Source organism: Callospermophilus lateralis, chromosome 2, assembly GCF_048772815.1.
Source record: "Callospermophilus lateralis isolate mCalLat2 chromosome 2, mCalLat2.hap1, whole genome shotgun sequence".
NCBI classification, from domain to species: Eukaryota; Metazoa; Chordata; class Mammalia; order Rodentia; family Sciuridae; genus Callospermophilus; species Callospermophilus lateralis.
Window position 1 is genome coordinate 204,035,734 of NC_135306.1, and position 12,990 is coordinate 204,048,723.

Below are 12,990 nucleotides of genomic sequence, written 5' to 3' on the forward strand. Positions count from 1 at the left end.
CTTCCTTCCTTCCTCCCTCCCTCCCTCCTTCCATCCTTCCTTCCTTCCTTCCTTCCTTCCATCCATCCTTCCTTCCTTCCTTCCTTTCTTTCTTTTCCCAGTTCTGGGATGCAAGGACCTCACACACGCAGGACAAGCACTCTACCCCAGAGCCTCACCTCCAGCCCAAGACACACAATGTCTTGACGGTGAGCAGGTTGGCTCCAATAACATACTGCAAAAAGGACATTGTGGCCACGTGGACTTTACTCAGGAAAGCAAAGTGGGTTTGACGTTTGAAAATCAAGGTTAACAAATTAAATTCTAACAAACTTTTTATGTTCAATAGATGCAGTAATAATATTTGACAAAATTCAAAATCCATTCCTGATACACAGCACTCAGCAAATAGACATGAGAGGGAACGTCCTCACCCTTAGAAAGGACATCTGTGGCCCTAAGGAAGGCACTCTGCTGCCCTAGAGGTAGCACCACTTTTTTTTTTTTTTAGTACTGGGCATTGAACCCAGGGCTTCCTATGTGCCAGGCAAGTGCTCTGCCATTGAGCCACATCCCAGAGCCCACCTTTTCTGGGGGACAGTGTCTCACTAAGTTGCACAGGCTGGCCTTGAACTTGCAATCCTCCTGTCTCAGCCTCACAAGTAGCTGGAATTCCAGGCACACACCACCATACCCAGCTGGTAACCTCATATTTCTTTCCATAAGACTGAATGTGTGATCAGGAACGAGGCTAGGAGGTCCCTACTCACCACCTCTGCTCAACACTGGCCTAGTGAAAGCAGCAAGGCAAGAAGTGGAAATAAAAGGCATACAAATCCGGTAGGAGACAAAACTGTCCTTATTTGTAGGTGACGTAGTTGTCTAGCAGGGACTAACAATCTCAGTGTGATCAAAATGTCGATTCTCCAAAATTTATAGATAGAAAGAAATCCCAACCAAATTGACAGCAGACTATTTTGTTCATATTGACAGGCACATTGTAACATTTATATGTAAATGCAAAGAATCTGGATTAGCCCAAAATAATTAAAAAGAAAGAAAGGGCTGTGGATATACCTCAGTGATGGAGCTCACCTAGCGAGTGTGAGGCCCTGGGTCGGATCCCCAGCACCAGAAAGGTTTATTCATGTAACAGAGAGAGACCAGGAGCAGAGTCATGCATATATGGTGAATTGATTTTCCAATTGTGTCCAAATCAATTAAATGAGGAAAGGATAATCTTTTCAACAAATGATTCTCAAACACTGGGTGGCCACATAGGTAAAGGGGGGGAGGGAGGGGGACTTGGTGCTAATTCACGCCATATCAAAAAATTAACCCTATTATAGACTTCAGTATAAACATTAAAATTATAAGAATTTTTAGAAGAAAACTGGAGAAAATCTTAGCAACCTTGGGTTTGACCAGCATTCTTAAATACAACACAAAAAATATGAAAGGAAAAAATGATCCATGGAACTCCATAAAAAGTAAAAACTCAGCTTTTCGAAAATAAAATGGCAGGCCACAAGCTGGGGGACACATCCGAACACTCTGTGACAAAGGACTTCTGTTCAAGAAGCTGGAGGAACACTTCCAACTCAACAACAAAACCATCCCATTTTTATAACATGCAAAAGTCTCGGGCAGATGCCTCCCAAAGAGGATGTATGGGCGCCCGCCAATAGGCACAGGAAAAGACGCGACATCGCTAGGAAAATGCAAATCCAACCGCAGCGAACACCAGCTCGCACCCACCCACTGGCAAAAAATGGAAAGACTGAGTATTGGAGAAAACGTGGAACAACTGTGGCCCCATGAAGTAGAATGGCCACTTGGATAAAAAGAGAGGCCATTGCTGAAAAGGTTTAACCTCCAGGGCTGTGGCTGGGTAGAAGGGGGCTCGCCTCGCCTGCGTGAGGCCCTGGTTCCATTCCCAACACAGCAAGAAAACTAAGATTTAACATCCACCAGCAGAGGACCCGGTCATCCCATTCCCGAATATTTACGAGGATAAACTGAGCTTGGCCCAAGCGACAATTTGTATTGAATGTTCATAGCAACTTTATTTGCAATGACCGAGACCTGGAAGCAACAGGTATCCATCAACAGGTGACTAGAGAGACAAAGGCGGACACATCCACACGGTGGAATTCTATGCATATGTTTTTATGCTCACATAAAATTGGGTGAAACGAAAACTGATCTTCAGTGATCAGTGTTAGATGCGTGTTTAGTGTCCGGTGATCCATCAGTGTTTGCCAGGATTAGGGGAGGGGAAGGACAAACGGCCCAGGGAGCCGGACTGCGGAGGGAGATGTCTGTGGCTTTGCTCGTGGAGGTGGCTTCGCGGGTGTACACAGGTATCACATGTATGGTTGATCATACTCGAGAAATTTATCCTTGGGCTGGAGTTGTGGCTCAGAGGTCGAGCACTCGCCTAGCATGCATGAGGCCCTGAGTTCGATCCTCAGCACCTCATAAAGTAAAATAAAGACATTGTGCTCACCTATAACTAAACAATAAATATTTTTTAAAAAACAAATTTTACGTTAAAAAAAATATGTTTTGGGTGCTGGGAGTGGAACCCACGGCATTACACGTGCTGAGCAGGTGCTCGACCTCTGAGCCGCACCCCCAGCTCTGTGTGGGTATTTTTTCCAGCCACAACTGGCTGCGGAGGAACAGGCGTGGGATTCAGGATGCCCACAGTGATGACTCTAATTAAGGTCCCCAAGAGGCTTGGCAGACACCGTCCTAGTATTGCTGTTGGTACCCTTCGATATTCATGCAGTGGAGCCTGTACCTCTGGATGTGATGATGGCCACCTTACTGACCTTCCCCAAAGCCCTTGAGAAAAACGTTGCCGAAACCCAAACGGAGGGTCTTTCTACCAAGTACCTGAGCACTGTTCTTCAAAACTGTCAAGGTCAGGATAAACAAGAGAAGATGGAGTGACTGCCACGGCCCAGAGAAGGAGACACAGTCGGGCAGGAGAGGCAGTGCCCCAGCTGGGTCCAGCAAGGGAGCTAGGGAATTAGCGGGAAAGGACCAAGTCTGGTGTCCAACAGCAGCACTGCCGCAGGGTGGCAGTGCCAGGATCGGCCTGCAGGGGCAGTGTGGAGCTCAGCCCCTGCAGCAGAGGCCATGGCCACTGTGGTCCAGCCCACTGTTGCCATGGAGCTTGTGAGCCTGGGGACTTTTAAGTCAAAGGAGATATGATTTTTATGTGAACGGTCCCAATGTTCAAGGTCAGCTGGACTGTAAATCCCAGCCTCTGGACCACATCAAATATGTCTGGAGGCTCCAAGCCGTGCTTACCTTCCAGCAGAGCCACATGAGGACGCTCCGGCCAGAGCAGCTGGCCAGCCCCCAGCTGCTTCCTTTCCAGGACCCCTCCAGCAGGCTCCCAGGGTAAGGGACATCTCTGCAGCAGCAGGACCTCCCTGCACCAGCTGTGACCCAGCAGCCCCTAAGCTGCCTCCCTGGGGGTCAGCCTCCTCAAGGCCCAGGCTGACCCTGACCTTCCCCCAGACTCTAGACCATTCCATCTGGGTCAGCGGCATAAAGACTTCCACTCGGCCTTTAGAGGTGGAGGCCTAGGGTTGTCCTGAGCCCTCCCTCTCTCACGCCTGTGATGACTCTAATTGAGGTCACCAAGTCCCCCTGCTTCCCACCCCAACTTGGGTTCAATCCCAAATGCTAAAGAGACCCCTCAGGGCCTTGAGTGACCAGCGTCCACCCATGCCAGCTTCGTCCTTGCTCACTGGACTCACAGTGTCATGGCCCCCACCACTGCAGGGTCCTTGCACACAGTGTCCCCTGTGGGGCTGCTCTCCCCTCCATGCTCCGCTCTTCCCCGGCCTCCGGTGTGAGCCGTGAGCCCTCGCCCCTTCCCCGGCCAGGCCTTCCTGGCCATGGGCCCTCCCGTCTCTGCTGGTGACTCCTGAGCCCAGGGTTGCTCTGCCTGAGCTGCACCCCCCCAGCCCATTTTATCTGTTTGTTTTGAGTCAGGGTCTTGCTCTGTGGCTGAGTTCCTTCCGTCTCAGCCTCCCGAGCCACCAGGATTACAGGCACGGGCCACCACGCCCTGTCCCAAGCCTCCGTCTCCCCCGACTCCACCCCAACGTGCAGGCAGGACGCTTGGTCTTGTCCTTCACCACGTCCCAGACTGGCTCGAGCTCTTCTAGGTAAGAGTGCAGAGGCCAAGCAAGCCTGCCAGCCCCTCCGCCCCCATCTCAAAACCAAGTGTCCTCAAAACAAGGGCGTGGGTGAATGGTGCCCACACACCTGTGGCCCTCGGCAGGTGTGTGTGCTTGTGTGTCCCTGTAGACAAAGGCCAGGGACTGGCCTTCACAGACCAGGCCAGAGAGAGACATAGGAAGAGGCTGAGGCTGAGAGGGACCCCCGCAGGGACAGGAACCACCAGGAACAAGAAGCCTCACTCCGTGCCCCAAACCCTCCCGGGCTCTGCTCAGCAGCACTGACGGGGACGAACCCGTCGCAGGAAGCCCTCAGGGGCCCACCCTCCTGACATCTGCGACACAGGTGTTCTTGTGTTGAAAATAAGAAAAACAGGAGATCTTCCTAAAGCCACCGAGCACGCAGGAGCCATGTGGGAAAGGATGAGTCACATTTCGACCCAGATTTACACCGTCTCACTGTGTGGCGCACGGTCTGGGGCCTCATCTTCCAAACACAGATCTGACCCCGGGCCAAACCTGGCTCCCTGGGAGCCCTTCTGAGGTCCAGCCTCAGGGGGCTCGTGTGTGCGGTTCCCCTGGGCCTCCTTGTCCAAAATCACTTAAAATAATGGAATAAAAATAGCAACGTGTCCACAGCCTTCACTGTTGTCGGAGACTGTTGTTGTAAGTTATTATTATGTTATTTACCTGTGCTCATTTCGTCCTCACAAGAACATGATGAGATCAGAACTATTATCATCCCCAAGAGAGGAAACTGAGACAGAGAGGTTCAGCAACTTTCCCAAGGCCACACAGCCTGGGCAGGGCAGGGATTCAAATTCAAGCAGCCTGACACCAGCCTGTGTGTGGATAACCACTGGACCACACTGCCTCTCACTTCAGGAGAATTTGTGGGGCCTGTTGAAGGCGAGGCCAGCACGGGTTACTCTGATCTCAGTGTGCTTCTCCATCCACAGAAGCAGAGAACGCTCCTGCTCACACTGTTTGCACACGCCGCCAGCCAAATCCTGCCACCGTGTTTTCCGGTGAGATGAGAGGATTTCTGCCAAAATCCACATCATGCGTCCCGTCCCCCCCACCCCCACCCCGCCAGCTAGACTTGTCCTCAAATACACTTCACATAGCTCCTCGGAACAACAGCCCCAAGAATACGGCGTGAGCCCAGGAGGGACACCGGGATTCCGCCTGGCCAGCGGCTCCCGCGCCTGGCCAAGGCTGGGAAGTGGCCCAGCGGGTGGGGGAAGAATTTGCGCCCTGCCTTGTTCAAATGTGCCAGCAGGTCGCTGCGGGCTGTGGGCAGGACCCTCTGCAGAACACAGGGCGGCGCGAAGTTCAACCTGTTTGAGCAACTCCCGTCTTGACAGCCCGGTTCCGACGGCTGGTTAACATCTCTCGGTTGAATTTTAACATGAAGGATCTTTTTGACACAGCAAGGAGAGCGAAGTCCCTTTGGAGCAGGGAGGCCAGACTGGCAGGAGCCGCCGGGCACATGAAAGGGAAGGGAGCAGAGCCAGCTGCCCGGCCCTCTCCTTGACCTATTTCCAGCGGATTTGCTCAACGGACCGTTAGAGCAAGCCACCCCGGCAGGGGCTTTGGGGACTCGGGGAGAGGGTCTCCAGGTCCATGGCAGCACACACAGGGGGCCAATTAAAGCCACTAGTAGAAGACAGTCACCACGAGCCCCAAGCCCCCACCCCGCTGGTACCAAGCCAGATGCCCTCTGCCACCCTCCACACCCAACAGCCCCCGAGAAGGCGCCAGGCACACAGGTGGCCGGCCACCCCTGCTCCCAGGAGCCACAGGAGGAAAGCGCATTTCGACTCCAGCAGGGTCCCAGCAATGCTGCAGAACGGGAAGAAGCGTCCTGGGGACCCAGTGTCCCCTCGGGGCCAGGCAGGGGCAGCACACGGGCCACAGGGGTGGAGAAGTCACCTGGGGGAGGAGGCTGGTCTGTCTGGGAAAACCTGTCACCGGTCCAGAGGGAGGAGGGGCCAAGCTGGCGGCCTGGGGGCACAGGTGTCAAGGGTTCCGTGGCAGTGACCCACCAGGGGCTCCCTCTAGGGAGATGGGATGGGCCTTGGGGCCCAGGAGAGAGGACACGAGGGCCCCACCAAGGAGGGGATTTGGTACCGAAGCAGGGACCCTGTCTGTGGCTTCGGTGGCTCCCCACACTCTCGGTCCCATGAACCTCCAGTCAAATTTGTTAGTTAAGGACTCAGATCCTGGGGTGGGATGGGGGCTGGGGGAATGGGAGACCTGGCCTCACCACTCTGCGACGCCATTCTGCCTCTGTAAAAGGGGGTCTAAGAAGCCAGGCGTGTGGCACAACTGCAATCCCAGCACCACGGGAGGCTGAGGCAGGAGGATCCCAAAGAGCAAGACCTGTCTCAAAATTTAAAATTTAAAAAAGAAGAAGAAAAAAAGCGGGGGGTGTAACTCAGTGGTAGAGCACCCCTGGGTTCAATTCCCAGTACCACGGAAAAAGAGGGGGTCCCGCCCCTCAGAGCCGCGGGAGAATCCTCGCGTGGCCTCTCCTGGGAGGCTGGAGACAGGATGCGCCTTCACGTCCTGAAGACAAATTGCTAAGTGGGTGCACGTGTCCCTTTCAAACATGAGGAGCTCAGTGGGCACAGTGGAGCTGGTGCTGACCGCCACCCTGCACCTGCCTGGCCCTGGCCCTGCGCCTGGCCGTGTTGGGGACTCGGGGCTCTAGAAGGCCTGCAACTGCGACCTGACTCCTGTCACCTGGCTCAAGGTGGGACTGGCAAGAGGTCCTCCAGGACCGGAGCGGGTGGGACAGCCACCTGCTGGAGCCAGGGACAGGGACACATGGCAGACGCTCCGTGGGACAGAGCCCGGGCAGCAAAAGGAACCAAGAGCATTCCCAGGAGCTCCTTGGCCTCTCTGGACCCAGGGAGCCGCCTACGGCTCCCAGCAAGGACCTCAGGCCCCCGGCTGGCAGAGTCCTTCTCAGGGAGATCTCTTCCGCCCCAGAGAGGCGGGCAGGAGAGGAGGCTCCGACCTCACATGGAGGATCCGTGGGTCTGGGGAGCCTGGAGGGCACCAAGCCGGCAGGCGCCCCTGGAGGAACTCAGGCTGGTGGCCGCCTCCTCCAGCAGCCTGCCTGGATTGGCCCAGGCCGGCTCCGGGCTTTGCTGAGTCACTGGCAGTCAGCACCCCTCCTGCCCCTTCTCCTGTCTGGCTTGGGACCAGAGGCAGCTGCTGTCACCACAGGACGTTGGGGACTGGGAGGAATCACAAAAATCCTGCTGCACTACCCAGGAAGAGGTCCCCCGGGGCACAAAGATGTCCACAAAGAGTTGCCTGTGCCTGTTCTCAGACAGCCGGCCCTGGTGGTGGCGACTACGCCCCAGCTCCCAGGCCAGCTCTGGGCCTCTCAGCACGCTGTCTCCTCCACCCTCGTGGCGGCCTCCCCTGTTCCTCCACCTCCCTCCCGTCCCCTGCGGGGTCCTCGGAACACACTGTTACAACGCCATCCCAGACCCCAAAGAAAACCCCGGGTCTTGAAGCAGAGACAAAGATTTCTTCTGGCCAGGGCCGGGGAGCCAGAGGCAGGCAGTTCTGAAGCCCGAGACACTGAAGGCCGCGGAGGGGCCACCTAAAAACAGAAAAGCCACAGAGAAGGGGGGCGGGGGGGGCAGGTGCAGTCCCAAGACCCATTCCATAAAGTGCCACCAAGTTCTCAGAACAGGCACCTCCCGTACCCACTCAGGAAGGAAGCTGGCACCAGCCCCGTGGTTTAAAGCCCTGAGGTCAGGGCGCAGGCGGGTCAGGGGTCAGCTTCCACGGGAGTGGGCTCCGGCAGAGAGGGGCCAATGGTGCGGGACGTCCGCGCAGAATGGGACCAACACGATTTCACTTTCAAATCAGCCATCACCACACGACAGACAAGAATTTCAGCTGGTGCCAGTCAGAGACCTGGAGGAGGGTTGATTTAGAAGTAGAGGCTCACTCAAGGGAGAATGGGGGCGTCTGCAGTGAGCGGGTTTGGGGGTTCCTGGCTCTTCTTTTAAAGGAAATCTGGAGAGAGGTGGGCACGGGAAGGTGGCAGGACCCCGAGATGGGTTCCGGTGGTCTGGTCAGTCTTGGGAGCCTCCATTACCTATCACGGGTGGCCAGCACCTCGCCAGGGAATTCTCGCCTGCTCGGGGGGATAAGCCTCCTGAGAAATGAAAGTCTAGAACAATTAGTGAAGAACAAAAGACAGTGAGTCAGAAAGAGTTTTAAAGATGGAGCCCTGATGGGTCCAGTCCACAGGAGCTGGAGATGGACAACTAGAAAAATGGCTCCGGGGGTTCACTTAAGGGGGAACATCAAAGGCAGGGGGAAGGCTTCTCGGGCGGAGTCCTGCTCCCTGACATCTTGCAGTCAGCAGCTTGATTGGCATCTGGGCAGGTCACACCCATCTCAGAGGGGCTGTGCGTCTGGGTGGTTGTAGCAGGTCACCCCATCTCCGGTGCTGTGTGGGACCAGCAGAGCCGAATAGGGCTCACAATGCGTGTGGGCAGTCAACCAGAGGAAATGTCCACTGCAGGTTTCCTGACTCCAGATTAACCTGTTCACTAGGCTGCGACGCGCAATATCATCCACACACAGTCCCCTGGTGGCTCTCGACCATCGCCCAATCAGTACACAGTGCTGGGAAGTCCCCTACACTACAGAGTCCTCAAGATTGTCGTCTCTCTTTGCTTAATCTACTTACTGGGGGTCACTGACAGTGTACAGGTAAATTTACAGATTTCCCAGGAATTTGGGAGTATCAGGCCTGGAAGAGAAGCAGGCTTAGGAGCAACAGACCTAGAAAAGTATGCAGAACTTTGGAATTATTATTATTATTTGTACAAGGGATTGAACCCAGGAGTGCTTAACCCCTGAACCACATCCCCAGCCCTTTCTTTTATATTTATAGAGACAGGGTCTCGCTAAGTTGCTCAGGGCCTTGCTAAGTTGCTGAAGCTGGCTTTGAACTCGCGATCCTCCTGCCTCAGCCTCCCAAGCGACTGGGATTACAGGTGTGCGCCACAAGCAAGCCCTGGAGAGGCTCTGTCCGCCCGCACACTTGCTCCAGAGTCTGCAGCTGTGGCCGGGAGGCATCGGCCCAGCCAGGAACCACCTCCTCTCAGTCGGCCCTCGAGGTGAGTCCTTGGGACAGCTCTTACCAGTGGACGGGAACCTGACCAGCGCGCACCACTTCCGGGCTAGGACGGTCCAAGTGCAGGTGACTGGCTGTCCTCCCTTCTCCTCCATGGCTGGATACACATGAGCACCACAGACGGGAGGAGCCGGTGTCCCGGAAACCTCATGGAAGAAAGCTGCCCACTGAGCAGCAATGCACATTAGGGACTTTACACCATCAAGAGCTAAACTTCTAGGCTGGGCACTTAGCTCAGTTGGTAGAGGGCTGCCTCACATGCACAAGACCCTGGGTTCACTGCCAAGCACCAAAAAAAAAAAAAAAAAAAAAAAAAAATCACGGTGGTGCACAGTGAGCTCAGCTCAGGACACTGAGGCAGGAGGACCTCAAGTTTGAGGCCAGCACAGGCCACTTAGCATGACCTTGTCTCAAAATAAAAAAAGGACTCGGGGGCTGGGGTTGTGGCTCAGTGGTGGACGCTTGTCTAGTATGCATGAGGCGCTGGGTTCAATCCTCAGCACCACATAAATGTCAAATAAAGATATTGTGTCCACCTAAAACTTAAGAAAAAAAAATTTTTTTTAAAAAGGACTGGGATATAATTCAATGGTAGAGTGCCCCTGGATTCGATCCACAAAAATAAATAAACCTCTATGGTGTCTGAGCCGATATATATTTGGGGGTTGCTTGTTATAGCAGCTAGCATCCGTCTGCTCCATTCAAACCACTTCCCCATTTCTCAGCTTCTCCTTATACAAAGTTTCTTAATGTGTTTCTGCATTCACTGATCCTGCTTCCTCTCCTCCAGTCCTCAAGGAACCCAGGCCGGTGGGGATCTCACTCCTAGTCCACAGCAAACCCTCAAGCCATGGTCACTGGAGAAGTCCACGCTGCCGCTCCCCGGCGGGTCCTCCTTTCCCCCATCCCCAGACTCGACCTTGTGGATGACCGGGTCAAACGCTCTCCATCCAGCTCCTGGAACCCGGCTGTCCTGGTTTTCCACACCACACTGGCTGTGCCTCCTACACACACACACACACACACACACACACACACACACACACACACCTCTCTCTCTCTCTCTCTCTCTCTCTCTGGCCCCGCCTCTCTTATTGACCTCTCAAAACCAGAACCTGGAAGGCTCAGCCTCAAACCACCCCTCCTGGCTATGAAAGGTCACTCCCAAAGTGGACTCATCCAGTCCTGTGACCTGAAATGCCTTTCATGCCCTAGTAATTCCCAGTCACTCCGTGACACCGCTGCCCGGATGGCTCACGCCATGCCAAGCTCACAGCGTCCCAACCCAGCATTTCCTTCCCCGGGGCTAGTGCGGACCTGAGCCCCTCCCAATACTGCTGGCCTCCTGACCCCACAGCTCCTGGGCCCCTCCCCCACACTGCCCCTTCCTTCATGGAAGCCAGGGGTCTTTTAATTCATATATCAGAGCTGTAGGAGCTGTGGGTTCTGATCCTGCAGCTGGTCGCCCCCAACTCCTCCCACTCCCTCTGCTCACTCCTCCCTGACCACACTGACCCCCTTACTACTCCTTGAGTGTCCAAGAACATTCGTACCCCAGGGCCTTTGCCCAGGCTCACCCTCTGCCTTGAGTGTTCTCCAGTTGTGTGTCTCGTCTCTCACCTACTCAGGTCTCTCCAATATCATCCTCAGAGAAAGGTCTCCCCTGATGGCACTGCTTAAAGTAGCCCCCTAACTCTTTTTTTTAAAATATGTTTAGTTGTGTATGGACACAATACCTTCATTTTGTTTATTTAGTTTTATGTGGTGCTGGGGATTGAAACCAGAGTCTCACTCATGCTAGGCAAGCGCTCTACCACTGAGCCCCAGCCCCAGCCTGCCCCCTTCACTCTTTACCCTTTATGTGCCCTAGTAGCTCTCCATGGCATAATCACTACTTTTCGTTTATTTCTTGGCCAGCTTCCCCTCCACCCCGGGCAGGCCTTCCCACAGAGATGAGAGGAAGGCAGGGAACGATCTCCTGGGTTCCCTGCTGTATCCCCAGGGCTTCCTGCAGAAGCGGGCACTTCCTCAACATGCTATAAAATCTACTCTGTGAATGGGTCTCCATAGCAACCAGAAAAGCACACTCCGAATCCTCTTGGAGAGTGAGGAAATGAGTGTGCCCATGAAACAAGAAGTGGAAATTAGGAAACAAGAACAGGCAGAACCAAAATAATGGCAGAGTCAGAATAGGAAGAACCAAATAGGGATTTTGAAATGAAATTTACAAATTCTGAAAATAAAACGTCCATGATTGGAGAAATAAAAATCTTAATAGGAGGTTTAAAAAGCAAAATGAATTCAACTAAAGAGCAAGTTGGGAAGCTGGATCCTGAAACTGAGTAGCCCCCACAAGGAGGATATTGGTTCCAATGGATCCTGGATTACATTGGGATTATGTAACTCAAGCATTTGCTCATTAATCAATTTGCTCATTTAATCCATGCTTGAGTGCTCACTATGTGCCAAGTGATGGGATGAGCAGTGAACAAAATAGCCATTATCTGCACCTTCAAGGAGCTTCCATTCAAATGGTAGGAAGCTAAACAGAAACAAACAAATGAGTAACACATACTGTGACCCACGGTGGTAAGTATAACGGAGACAAAAGATGTAAGAAATGGAACTGGGGGTGCCAAGGATGGGGGCAGATGAAGTTTAGTTAGGGAGTTCAGACAAGTCCATGCTGAAAATAAGCCTTCCTAACACAAACTTGAAGGAATCCTCAGGATTCCACGGGAATCTCTGGGAGAAGAGGGGCCCAGGCAAGAGGAACAGCAGGTGCAAAGGCCCTGAGGCAAACATGCATGTGGCACAAAGTCCAGCAAGGAGGTGGTTGCAGCTGATGTGTAGAGAGCAAGGACCAGAGATGAGCTTGGAGAGGCAATGACTGGTCCAACGGTGTCACCGTAAAGATTGGCTTTTACTCTGAGAGAGGTGAGGAGATGCGGCCATGTTTTGAGCACAACTGTGATGTGGCCTGACTGGAGTGAACCAGAATCCCTCTTCTTCAGGTGGAGAACATTCTATAAAGGCTCAAAGGTGGAAGCAAGGAGTCTATGGAGAGGCCACTGCACTGACCCAGGAGCTTCACCTCGACAGGCCAAGATGGTCGCAGTGGAGCGGGTGTGCATGTCCTGGACGCTTTTTCTTTTGTACCGGGGATTAAACCCAGGGGCGCTTAACCACTGAACCACATCCCAGCCCTTTTTTTATATTTAATTTTGAGACAGGGGCTTGCTAGGTTGCCTAGGGCCTCGCCAAGTTGCTGAAGGCTCTGAACTCACAATCCTCCTGCCTCAGCCTCCCAAGCTGCTGGGATCCCAGGCGAGCGTCACTGCATCTGGCCCCTGGACAAGTTTTGAAGGTGAACTGGCAGGATTCCCCTGGTGACCCCCTGATGTTGTCCTGAGCAGCTGGAAGGATGGAGCCTCTAACAGCTGAGACAGGGAAGCTGCCAGGGAGGCACACGTGGGGACCTCAGCCTCGGCCATCCAAAGGTGGCGTCTGGTCAACTCAGAAAGCCCCACTGTGACTCAGGAGAGGTAGCGGCAGAGGGGATACAGGCATCAGTGATGGCAGCCCACAGGCTAGGAGGCGTGGGGACACATGTGTCCCCAAGCCCACGCCGCT

At 53.9% G+C, this 12,990-nt stretch overlaps 1 long non-coding RNA gene across 1 annotated transcript; it reads left to right on the forward strand.

Moving 5' to 3' along the window:
• The first annotated feature begins 3,205 nt into the window (after nt 1-3,205).
• LOC143391940 (uncharacterized) lies at nt 3,206-4,831 on the forward strand. Its single transcript, XR_013090302.2, has 3 exons — nt 3,206-3,393; nt 3,994-4,169; nt 4,312-4,831. It is a non-coding gene; the product is annotated as an uncharacterized LOC143391940 (long non-coding RNA).
• The last annotated feature ends 8,159 nt before the right edge of the window (nt 4,832-12,990 follow it).